Below are 13,925 nucleotides of genomic sequence, written 5' to 3' on the forward strand. Positions count from 1 at the left end.
CCCCAAAAAAGCAAAAAAAGGGGGGGGGGATGATACCAGAGGGAAATTTGAAACTTCAAGAATTGAAGAAAAGCACTAGAAATAAAAATATATGGGTAAATAGAATATTTTTAATTCCTCTAAAGTACTTTAAAATATGTATAATGGTTGCAAACAATATGACACTGAATGGTAGGATTTTTACTGTATATGAATGTAATACATATGGTAACTGCAGCATAAGGGTGGAATGCAAAGGGACCTATATGGTTGAAGGTTTCCTACATCTTACTGGGAGTGAAAAATTATTAATAAGTAGACTATAAAAGTTAAATATGTTGTAATCCTTGGAACAATCATAAAAAGTATTATACAAAGTATGGAGTTTAAAAAGCCAAGACATAAGTTAAAATAGAAAATTAAAAGATACTCAGGTAACTCAGAAAAAAACCATAAAAAGAGAAACAGAGGAATGGAGAATAAAGGGGACAAACTGAAAAAAATAATAAAATATAGATCCAGCCATATCAACAATTACATTAAATGAAAATGTTCTAGAAACACCAATTAAAAGACAGAGTTTGTCATTTTGGTTAAAAATATAAGACCCAATTATATGTTGTCTGTAAGAAGTCCACCTTAAAAGACAGAGTTTGTCATTTTGGTTAAAAATATAAGACCCAATTATATGTTGTCTGTAAGAAGTCCACCTCCTACTTTAAGTAGAAGTAGCTTAAAGTAGGAGGATGGGAAAAGACCATGAAAAGACAAATCAAAAGAAATCTGGAGTGGCTATATTAATCACACAAAATAGATTTCAAACAAGAAAAATAAAATATAAAGAAGTAAATTGCATAAAATGGACAGTTCACTAAGAAGACATAAAAATCCTGAATATGTTTGCAGCCTACAACAGAGCTTCAAAATACATAAAATATGAACTGATAGGAGAAAAGAGATAAATCCACAATTATTGGTGAAAACTTCTCTGTGTAATCAACAGAACAGGTAAACAGAAAATCAGCAAAAATATAGAAGACCTGAATTATATCATCAATCAACTTGATCTAGGTAACTCTTATAGAAATTCCACTCCAAAACGGCAGAACACTCTGCATGTACATATGTAATATTGATCATGACAGATCATATCCTAGGTCATAAAATAAATCTTAACAAATTTGAAAGAATCAAAATCATATAAAATATGTTCTCACTAAAATGGAAATGAACTGGAAATTAGCAAGAAAAAGATACCTAGAAATTCATGTAATTACATGGATGTTAAATATAACACACTTCTGAATAATCCATGGGCCAAAGAGAAAGTCTTTGGGGAAATTAGAAAATATTTTGAAGTGAATGCACATGAGAATACAATATCAAAATTTGTTGGATGCACCCAAAACTGTGCCTCTAGGGAAATTTATAGCACTAAATACTTACATTAAAAAAGAAGAAAAGGGAGTTCCTGTTATGACTCAGTACGTTAAGGATCCGGTGTTGCCGTGAGCTGAGGCATAGGTTACAGACACAGCTTGAATCCAGCTGTGGCTGTGGTGTAGGCCAGCAGCTGCAGCTCTAGTTCAGCCCCCGGCCTGGGAATTTCTGTATGCTGCAGATGAGAATGTAAAAAAAAAAAAAAAGAAGAAAGGAAGGAAGTCTCCATTTTGAGAAATCAGAAAAATGGCAAGCAAAATAAATTTAAGGCAAGCAGAAAGAAGGACAGTAGAGAAAACTAATGAAGTGAAAAGCTAGTTCTAGGAAAAGATCAATAAACTGGTAAACCTCTAGCCAGACTGACCAAAGAAAGAAAAAAGACAAAATAACAGTATTAAGAATGAAAGATGCAGTAACAGTATATACCACACAAACACTAAAAAGATAATAAGGAAATAATATGAGTAAATTCACATTTAATCTAAGCTATTGAATACCAAAGTTTAATAATAGATTAACGGGCTGTTTCTTGAAAGACATGAATGATTGAAACACAAAAAGAAACATAATCTGAATTGTCCAGTATTGATTAAAGGAACTAAATTTGCAGTTAACGTTCCAACTGAGAAAATTCCAGGGCCAGATTTACAGAGGAAATAATAACCATTCTACATAATCTCTTTCAGAAATGAAAAAGTAGCAGTGTTTCCCCACTCATTTTGAAAGCTAGCATTAGCCAACTACCAAAACCAGAGAAAGACATTTCAAAGACCAAAATCTTGTATGTAGACACAAAAATCCTCCAAAAAAATTAGCCAATTGAATTCAGCAATATATAAATAGAAAAATGTGTCAAAACCAAATGGGGTTTATGCCAGGAATGCAAAGCTGGTATCACATTCAAAAATCAGTCAATATGATCCACCGTATTAACAGACTAAAGTATCAAAACCACATGATCATATGAATAAATGTAGAAAATGCACTTGACAAAGGCAACATCTATTCTTGATTTAAAAAAAACTTGGGGAGTTCCTGTCGTGGCGCAGTGGTTAACGAATCCGACTAGGAACCATGAGGTTGCGGGTTCGGTCCCTGCCCTTGCTCAGTGGGTTAACGATCCGGCGTTGCCGTGAGCTGTGGTGTAGGTTGCAGACGCGGCTCGGATCCCGTGTTGCTGTGGCTCTGGCGTAGGCCGGTGGCTACAGCTCCGATTCAACCCCTAGCCTGGGAATCTCCATATGCTGCTGGAGCAGCCCAAGAAATAGCAACAACAACAACAACAACAACAACTAAATAAATAAATTAAAAAAAAAAAAAAAAAAAACACTTGGAGTTCCCGTCGTGGCGCAGTGGTTAACGAATCTGACTAGGAACCATGAGGTTGCGGGTTCGGTCCCTGCCCTTGCTCAGTGGGTTAACGATCCGGCGTTGCCATGAGCTGTGGTGTAGGTTGCAGACTTGGCTCAGATCCCGTGTTGCTGTGGCTCTGGTGTAGGCCAGTGGCTACAGCTCCAATTCGACCCCTAGCCTGGGAACCTCCATATGCCACGGGAGCGGTCCAAGAAATAGCAAAAAAAGACCAAAAAAGACCAAAAAAAAAAAAAAACTCAAGACACTGGGAATATAAGATCCTTAACTTGATGATGAATGGTGGCTACTAAAACCTGACTGCTAACATTTTTAATGGCGAGGGACCAAATACTTTTCCCCAATATTAGGAAAAAGAAAAGAATGTCTGCTCTCAGCATTTCTGTTTAACATCGTAAGTTCTAGCCAGTTTAATAAGGCAAGAACAGAAATAAGAGGCATGCAATTTGGAAAGAAGAAAACTTTCTCTTTTCAGAAACATGATTGTAGAAAATCCAAGGGAATCTATAAAAAAGCTGCTAGAACTAATTAGTTTAGCATGGTTAGCTGAAAGATACACAGTTAACAGAAAAATCAATCACATTGCTGTATACTAGCCATGAGCAATTGAAAGTCAAAATTTAGGAGTTCCTGCTGTGGCACAGTGGGTTAAGGGTCTGGCGTAGCAGTAGCTATGGCATAGGTAATAAAAATGTAGCCCAAAAAAAAAAGGGAAAAAAATGTCCAAATTTAAAATGTGTACCATTTACATAGTTCCCCCCAAATGAAATACTTTTATTTAAATCTAGCAAAATATCTGCAGTGTCTAAATGTTGAAACTACAAACACTGATTAAATAAATCAAAGAAGTTCTAAATAAATGAAGAGGTACTATTCATAGATTAGGATACTTAACATAATTAAGAATGTCAATTCTCCCAAATTGATTTGTAGTTTTAATGAATTCTAACCCAAATCTCAGCAGGACTTTTTTGTAGATACAACAAGATTGTTTTAACATTTATATGAAAAGGCAAAATAACTTTGAAAAACAAAAACCAAGTTGAAAGACATTGGATTTTGACTCAAAAAATATAGTAATTAAGGCAGCGTGATATCGGGAAAAGGAAAACCACATAGATCAGTGGAGTAGAACCGACCAAGTCCAGAAATAAAACCACACAAATATGGTCAGGTAAGTTCCCATCGTGGCTCAGTGGTTAATGAATCCGACTAGGAATCATGAGGTTGTGGGTTCAATCCCTGGCCTTGCTCGGTGGGTTAAGGATCCAGCGTTGCCATGAGCTGTGGTGTAGGTTGCAGACGTGGCTCGGATCCCCAGTTGCAGTGGCTCTGGCGTAGGCTGGCGGCTACAGCTCTGATTGGACCCCTAGCCTGGGAACCTCCACATACTGCAGGTGTGGCCCTAAAAAGACAAAAAAAAAAAAAAAAATACAGTACAAATATGGTCAGTTGATTTTTTTGTTTTGTAGGTTTTTTAGGGCCCCACCCAGGCTAGGAGTCCAATTGGAGATGTAGCCACTGCCAGCCTACACCACAGCCACAGCAGGGCGGGATCTGAGCCCTATCTGTGACCTACACTACAGCTCACAGCAATGCTGGATCCTTAACGCACTGAGCAAGGCCAGGGATTGAACCTGAGTCCTCATGGCTGCTAGCCAGGTTCATTTCCACTGAGTCATGACGGAAACTCCCCAGTCAGTTGATTTTTGACAAAGAGGAAAGGCGGTTCTTTGGAGAAAAGATAATCTTTTCAACAAATGATGTTAGAACTACTGGAATCTGTGTGCAAAAAAAAAAAAGAACCTGATTTCTACTATACTTCTTGCACAAAAATTAAGTCAAAATTGACTCTATACATAAATGTAAAATGTGAAAATATAAAATTACTAGAAGAAAACATAGAAGATTTTATGACCTTAGATAAAGAGTTTTTAGGTATGATACCAAATATAGTCCATTTAAAAAATGAATAAATGGGTCTTCATCAAAAATTTAAAAAAAAAAACAAATTTTAACCTGCCAAATACTGTTAAGAAAATGGAAGATCAGTTATGAACTGGGAGAAAATATTTTCAAATCACATACCCAACAAAGGACTCATAGCCATAGCATATAAAGAGCTTTAAAACTCAGCAATAAGGAAACAATTCAATATAAGAGTGGGCAACAGATTTGAACAGACCCGTCACTAAAGAAGACACGTGAATGGTAAAAAAAACCACATAAAGCGATGTGCAACATCATTAGTTATTAGAGAAATATAAAGTCCAAATAAGATATGACTGCACACCTATTAGAATGTCTTAAAACACCTACATACACAAAACCAATTGCTGGTGAGAATGTGGAGCAAGTGGAATTCTTAAACTTTGCTGGTGAAAATGAAAAATGGTACAACCACTCTAGAAAACTGTTTGCTAGTTTCTGTTAAATATACAGTTGCTATGTGATTCAACATTCCTACTGCTAGCTATTTACCCTAGAGAAATGACAACTTACATTCACCCAAAAACTTATCATGAATGTCTATAACAGCATTATTCATAATGACCCAATACTGGGAACAATCCAAATGTGTTTCACCTGGTGGCTGTATAAACAAATGATAGCTCCATGCAAGGGAATACTTTTCAGCAATGCAAGGGAACAAACCATTAATACAAACAACAACATGGGGAAATCTCTCATTATGCTGAATGAAAGAATCTGGTTCCAAAAGATTACATACTCATGATTTTACTTATTTGACATTCTGGAAAAGACAGCATATAGGGAGGGAGAACAGATTAATGTTTGCTTGGGACTAGCATTGGAGGAGGGTAGAAATTTGGGAAGCTCTGTATCCTGATTGTGTTTGTGATTATACAAACTTGTGCATATATTGAAGCACAGAGAACTCTATATCAAAAGTAAGTCTGACTGTATGAAAATTTTAAAAAAAACAATAGTATTGGAGTTCCTGTTGAGAGTCAGCAGTTAATGAACCCAACTAGTATCCATGAGGACATGGGTTCAATCTCCGGCCTCTCTCAGTGGGTTAAGGATCTAGTGTTGCCATGAGCTGTGGTTTAGTTCACAGATGCAGCTGGGATCCAGCATTGCTGTGGCTGTGGTATAGGCTGGCAGATACAGCTCTGATTCGACTCCTGGCCTGGGAACCTCTGTATGCTGCAAGTGCAGCCCTAAAAAGACAAACAAACAAAAACAGTATTTAAAAGGAGGCAAGAATATAAAATGGGGAAAAGACAGTCTTTTCACAAAGTGGTGCTGGGAAAACTGGAGAGCCACATGTAAATCAACAAAACTGGAAAACACCCTCACACCATGCACAGTAATAAACTCAAAATGGCTTAAAGACTTAAATGTAAGACAAGACAACATCAAACTCCTAGAAGAGAACATAGGCAAAACATTCTCTGACATCAACCTTACAAATGTTTTCTCAGGTCGGTCTCCCAAAGCAACAGAAATAAAAGCAAAAATAAACCAATGGGACCTAATAAAACTGACAAGTTTTGCACAGCACAGGAAACTATTAAAAAAAAAAAAAAAGACAACTATGGAATGGGAGAAAATGGTTTCAAAAAGATGCAGCTGACAAGGGCTTAATCTCTAAAATATGCGAGCAACTTATACAACTCAACAGCAAAAAAACCCAACAACTCAATTGCAAATTGGGTAGAAAACCTGAACAGACATTCTCCAAAGAAGACATACAGATGGCCACATGAATAAATGCTCAGCATCACTAATTATTAGAGAAATGCAAATCAAAACTACTATGAGGTACCACCTCACATGGGTCAGAATGGCCATCATTAACAAGTCAACAGATAACAAATGCTGGAGAGGATGTGGAGAAAAGGGAACACTACTACGCTGTGGGTGGGAATGTAAATTGGTACCACTATGGAAAACTACATGGAGGTACCTCAGAAAACTAAATATAGAACGACCATATGGCCTAGCAGTCCCACCCTTGGGCATATATCTGGACAAAGCTTTCATTGAAAAAGATAGACACACCCATATATTCATTGCAACACTATTCGCAATAGCCAAGACCTGGAAACAACCTAAATGTCTATCAACAGATGAATGAATTTATAAGATGTGGTCTATAACCACAATGGAATACTACACAGCCATAAAAAAGAACAAAATAATGCCATTTGCAGCAACATGGACTGAACTAGAGACTCATACTTAGTGAAGTAAGTCAGAAAGAGAAAGACCAGTACCATATGATATCGCTTATATGTGGAATCTATTATACAGCACAAATGAACCTTTCTACAGAAAAGAAACTGTACTTAATGCCACTAAACTAAACTAAAAATAATTGAAATGGTAAATTTTATATATGTTTTATGCATATACAAAAAAATAGATCACATAATACTGGTTTTTATATAGGTCTTGACTGAGAAATACTAGGGGAAATTGCCTTATGTATGCCCTATTCAAGTAAGTTCTGTGTTCTTTAAAGAACAAAGTTAATCTGTTAACTGTTTCCAAAAAGTCATACATGAGTTTTGCATATGTTGCCATAGAACTTTGTTAATCATAAAGTAAGTTAAAATAAGATCTCAGTGCAAAAAGCTTGCTTTTTAACTGCTTCTGTAAAGCCCTAGGCAACAAGAAAAGCAATGTTTCCTCCCGTAATTAATTGCAGAGAAATCACAGATAGTTACATAATTGCCCTGATTTCATCCTGAGGATACAGGAGCTGAATGTGAGGAAAAGAATGCTCTGGGAGAGAGTTGCTTTGCAAGGACTTGATTAGGCTGTGTCCTGGGAGGATTAGAACAGAGCTTTAGAAGGTGTGGGATTTGCCCCCTGTATAAACAAACTTCTTAACTGTAAAATGTGCTTTTTCCAACTAGGCAATATTTGAACTGTGAAAGATTAGGCTATTATGGATGTGTCACAACTATTCCTTGAACCAACCTAATTCTAGATTTTATAAAAGGGATATGAGGTGTTAGGAGGACAGTTAAAAATCCCTTCTGCACTCACAAGAGCTTAAAGACAAGGGGAAAAGAGAGGATGGGGCTCAGGAAATGGGACTTTTTATGGCTCTTTTAAATTGTTTTTTATATGGTTGCATTATTCTATTGAAAAAAAATTTAATATAAGAACCAAACAGCAAATGCTATGGTACATTTTCTTGGTTGTCCAGGTGGTTTATCTTAGGATAAATGGCAAGGTCTCACTTTAATGGCAACAGGAAAATTCAAGCTAGACTCTAGTTTTAGGAAAGCTTATTGCTGAGTCACAAAAACGCATGACCACAATGAACTGAATAATGAGTAAACGACACATCCACTGCATTATCGTTTAAAATATTTGTTGCCCCTTCATGGGATCACCTTCCTGCAGGAGAATAATACTCCCTGGCTGTTGAACTCGGGCATGGCCAAATGACTTGCTTCAGGCCATAAATTATGAGTAGAAGTGACACATAGCACTTCAGAACAGGAACATTAAAAACAAGCATCTTTTTCGCCATGTCTCTTGTTCCTCTGCTGTTAAGACCAGCAGTATTCCAGATAAGAGCTGCTCTATGAGCCTTGGTCTATGAGTGGAGCAGATCGGTGATAGACATGTAACATGAGTAGGAAATCAACCTCTGTTTACTTGAGGTGGTTGTTGCTGCAGCATTACTTAGCCTCTCCTGACCTTTGCATGTTCTGTCCACACAGTAGCAGCTTCGTAAACATTTATGTAGTCTGCGTAACATTTTGTCTAGGTTTTTCATTTAGCTATGTATCCTTTCCTGAAGGCCAAATTTGTACAATTTCTTTTTTCTTCTTTAATAACGGAATCCCAGTTTCATTCTAGCTATAATGTGCCCAGCTAATGGTTTGATTAGTCTAAGCCAATCACAGCAACCCTGTTCCTCCTTGAGAGTAAAATGAGCTTATGATCTAGTTCTGATCATATGTGGTTTAAAGAGAGTCTGCCAGAGAATTCAAGCGATCCTTTCCATTTCTGATAAGGGGGGCATGCAAGAGAAAGTTGTTTTTGTCCACTTTTGTCCACTTTAAGCTTTGAAAGCTCTAAGGTAAGAATGTGATGCCTGGACCTATGAGATGAGTAAAGTCAAGGATAGAAGGAGCTGGAGTCCTTGATGACACAGTCGAACCATCAAATCAACCTTAGGACTGCCTACGTAGACTTAGTGAACTAATAATATCCTTACAGTTTAAGCCATAAGTCTGGTTTTTCTGTTCCCTTCTGCCAAAAGCATTCTGACACAATACATGTGAACGAAGCTTTGTTCACTTGGCCTGTTTCACAAGGGGTTCATCTTTATGACTACTCAAAATAAGCCTTAGATTTACCTGTTCTTAAAGCACAGTGTAAGTTAAAGATATTTGATGATTTTCCTTAATTTGGTCACCCTAGTACAGCTCTAACCTTAATGAAGTCCTCTCTGGTATAAGCACTGACTGAAGCTCTCAGCTCCCTGTGGTCTTTTCATGTGGAGTTCCATATCTCCAGGTAGTCCTAGAAGCTACCTGGGCCTAGTTTTTTCCCCAATGGGGAAAATAAGTTTATCATGAGATTTCTCCAAGAAAAGACAGTCAAGACAAAAGAAGCTGCCAATGCCATTGTCTTGAGCTCTCTGTTACATTGTATTCCGAAGTTGCAAGGAAACTAATGCAGAGGGACCCCATGGCTTAAGCCTCAAGGAATGCTGTGTGTGTTTCCTCCAAAGCAGGAGTATTCCCCCATTCCTAGTCACTGTCTTGACCAACAGCAATGACCACAGAGTGGATCATGGATTTAGGGAAGCAGGCCTGCTTTTCAGTGCTCTAAGTTTGGTCTTTTCATAGTTTCTTGGAACAGTCTCCATTTTGGCATTCTGTTATCATGCATTATTTCCAGATGTTTCTCATTTTTATTCTAGTTCTCTGTTTCACAAACTATGTGTTATTATTTTTAATCCTTGTTTTATGTCTGTGTTTGTGGATCCTTGAAAAGGTCTCATAAATGTGATCATTCTTTAATTTTTCTAGGTATCTTTTCCTTTGCAGTCATAGCTGTATGTGGTTTCTGGATATCATGCAGGAGTGTTACTTTAATTTCAGGTTTCTGGAAACCCATAACAGATATCTCAATTGTTCTTGCACTATTTTCCTTTCATCTCTGTTTTACATGCATTTCATCTTTGCCAACAGAGTGTTCCAATATTTGGTGTCCCTTTTTATTGCCTATGCTACCATGTACGTCTTTTCACCTTGTAAATAGGAAAGAAATATACAAAATTTGTCTTGTACAGTTATTTAATCAATCTTGGTAGCTATTTTGAAACATTCCACTAAGAGCAGTTAAGTTGCTATTAAACTAATAGGTTATTTTTTCCCTGAATGGTCCAAATTCGGAATCATCAAAATAACTTCTTTTAATTTATATTTTCCTATTTTAATTTGCCTAGTATAAATTAGATAATAATTGACCATATTTGCAGTTTTGCTCCACTTCTTATATCTATTTTATAGATAGGCTGCCCGTAGCTCAAGTTTTGTGGCTACTTGGCACCTCTGAATTCTTAGCATTCTTTCTTGGATTTATGCCTTGAATCAGAAAAGCTTTATTAAAAAATGTGTTTCTGCACATTGTCTCATAAAATTTTCTTTGGACAGACTAACATACCCAGTTTTCAAGGCGTTTAATGGCTATATTCACCTTGTTGATTTATTGTGTTTTTTGTTTTGTTTTGTTTTGTTTTTGGAGCATTTCCATTCTTCCATCAGCTCACAGAAACCTTGAAACATCTGTGCCTGGGAGAACAGTGGTCACATGGAAATGAAAAGCACATTTAGCTGCTTTGTTCCTGCATATTGTGTGGCAAATAAAAGTCATAGGCCCTTGACATTCCAAATAGCCAGTGATGTAGTGTACAGCTTGTGTTCCAGTGGTCTGTATATCAGCTGGTTATTTGAAATGCATTTCTCCATGGAAACAAGGTTAAGAGGGGCACTGAGGTTTCTAGGTTAGTTCATAAAAGCCTCTTTCACCCATAATATAACTAAAATTATATAACTGCAGTGAGTAATTGTAGAATATTATTGCAATATTGGTAACCCTTAAGTAAGCCAGAAAAGTAATCAAATTGAATAAAAAATTTTTTAAAAACTTATGTTGAATGATGATTATCAAGGAAAAATACTAAACTAGATGGGGATAGAGAAGAATATGCATAATGATTCCAACAGGAATAATGTAAGAACAAGTGGCAATAGTTTTCTTTGTTACATTAGTTTCCTTTTAAAATAAACAGCTTGATAAAGTTTCAAAATATTCCTCATTAAGCATTATTTTTTATAATTAGGTCAAAGATGCCAAATGTTTCTTTTTATTTATTTATTTATTTATTTATTTTCCCACTGTACAGCAAGGGGGTCAGGTTATCCTTAGATGTATACATTGCAGTTACAGTTTTTTCCCCCACCCTTTCTTCTGTTGCGACATGAGTATCTAGACATAGTTCTCAATGCTATTCAGAAGGATCTCCTTGTAAATCTGTTTTATCAGTTGTGTCTGATAAGCCCAAGCTCCCCGATCCCTCCCACTCCTTCCCCCTCCCATCAGGCAACCACAAGTCTCTTCTCCAAGTCCATGATTTTCTTTTCTGAGGAGATGTTCATTTGTGCTGGATATTAGATTCCAGTTATAAGTGATATCATATGGTATTTGTCTTTGTCTTTCTGGCTCATTGCACTCAGTATGAGATTCTCTAGTTCCATCCATGTTGCTGCAAATGGCATTATGTCATCCTTTTTTATGGCTGAGTAGTATTCCATTGTGTATATATACCACCTCTTCCGAATCCAGTCATCTGTCGATGGACATTTGGGTTGTTTCCATGTCCTGGCTATTGTGAATAGTGCTGCAATGAACATGCGGGTGCATGTGTCTCTTTTAAGTAGAGTTTTGTCCGGATAGATGCCCAAGAGTGGGATTGCGGGGTCATATGGAAGTTCTATGTATAGATTTCTAAGGTATCTCCAAACTGTTCTCCATAGTGGCTGTACCAGTTGACATTCCCACCAGCAGTGCAGGAGGGTTCCCTTTTCTCCACAGCCCCTCCAGCACTTGTTATTTGTGGATTTATTAATGATGGCCATTCTGACTGGTGTGAGGTGGTATCTCATGGTAGTTTTGATTTGCATTTCTCTTACAATCAGTGATGTTGAGCATTTTTTCATGTGTTTGTTGGCCAACTGTATATCTTCTTTGGAGAAATGTCTATTCAGGTCTTTTGCCCATTTTTCCATTGATTGATTGGTTTTTTTGCTGTTGAGTTGTATAAGTTGCTTGTATATTCTAGAGATTAAGCCCTTGCCAGTTGCATCATTTGAAACTATTTTCTCCCATTCTGTAAGTTGTCTTTTTGTTTTCTTTTTGGTTTTCTTTGCTGTGCAAAAGCTTTTCAGTTTGATGAGGTCCCATGGGTTTATTTTTGCTCTAATTTCTATTGCTTTGGGAGACTGCCCTGAGAAAATAGTCATGATGTTGATGTCAGAGAGTGTCTTGCCTATGTTTTCTTCTAGGAGTTTGATGGTGTCCTGTCGTATATTTAAGTCTTTCAGCCATTTGGAGTTTATTTTTGTGCATGGTGTGAGGGTGTGTTCTAGTTTCATTGCTTTGCATGCAGCTGTCCAGGTTTCCCAGCAATGCTTGCTGAATAGACTTTCTTTTTCCCATTTTATGTTCTTGCCTCCCTTGTCAAAGATTAATTGACCATAGGTGTCAGGGTTTATGTCCGGATTCTCTATTCTGTTCCATTGGTCTGTCTGTCTGTTTTGATACCAGTACCACACTGTTTTGATGACTGTGGCTTTGCAGTATTTCTTGAAGTCTGGGAGAGTTATGCCTCCTGCTTGGTTTTTGTTTCTCAGGATTGCTTTGGCGATTCTGGGTCTTTTGTGGTTCCATATAAATGTTTGGATTGTTTGTTCTAGTTCTGTGAAAAACGTCCTGGGTAATTTGATGGGGATTGCATTGAATCTGTAGATTGCTTTGGGTAGGATGGCCATTTTTACAATATTGATTTTTCCAATCCAGGAACATGGAATATCTTTCCATTTCTTTACATCTTCTTTGATTTCTTTGATTAAAGTTTTATAGTTCTTGGCATATAGGTCCTTTACCTCCTTGATCAGGTGTACTCCGAGGTATTTGATTTTGTGAGGTACAATTTTAAAAGGTATCGTATTTTTGTATTCCTTTTCTAATGTTTCATTGCTGGTATACAGAAATGCAACTGACTTCTGAATGTTAATCTTATATCCTGCCACTTTGCTGAATTTATTAATCAGTTCAAGGAGTTTTGGGGTTGAGTCCTTAGGGTTTTCTAGGTATAGTATCATGTCATCTGCATACAGTGACAGTTTGATCTCTTCTCTTCCTATATGGATGCCTTTTATTTCTTTTGTTTGTCTAATTGCTGTGGCTAGGACTTCCAAAACGATGTTGAAGAGCAGTGGTGAGAGTGGACATCCCTGTCTTGTTCCAGATTTGAGTGAGAAGGCTTTCAGTTTTTCCCCATTGAGTATTATATTTGCTGTGGGTCAAATGTTTCTTTAAAACGTCTTAAGAAGTGAAAAAATCTCATGGCTTTCTTCTTGCTTGAGATAGCTGTATCAATCTGTATCACTTTTGATTTAATTGAGCAGGGTGACTTTCGTGTCCTTGCATCTCATCTGTTGAATAGATGAATATCAGTTTCCCACTAAGTGACAGGTGCTGCTCTAGGCTCTATACAGCAGCAAATAAGACAGACCATGCGTTCCCGTCGTGGCTCAGTGGTTAACGAATCTGACTAGGAACTGTGAGGTTGTGGGTTTGATCCCTGGCCTTGCTCAGTGGGTTAAGGATCCGGCGTTGCCGTGACCTGTGATGTAGGTTCTCAGATGTGGCTCAGATCCCGAGTTGCTGTGGCTGTGGCGTAGGTGGGAGGCTACAGCTCCGATTAGACCCCTAGCCTGGGAACCTCCATATGCTGCAGGTATGGCTCTCAAAAAGACCAAAAAAAAAAAAGAAAGGAAAAAAATAAAAAGAAAACATAAAGCCTTAAAAAATAAAAAATAAAAAAGACCAAAGTCTGGTAGATTTATAGA

This window comes from Sus scrofa, chromosome 2 (assembly GCF_000003025.6).
Source record: "Sus scrofa isolate TJ Tabasco breed Duroc chromosome 2, Sscrofa11.1, whole genome shotgun sequence".
Taxonomy (NCBI): domain Eukaryota; kingdom Metazoa; phylum Chordata; class Mammalia; order Artiodactyla; family Suidae; genus Sus; species Sus scrofa.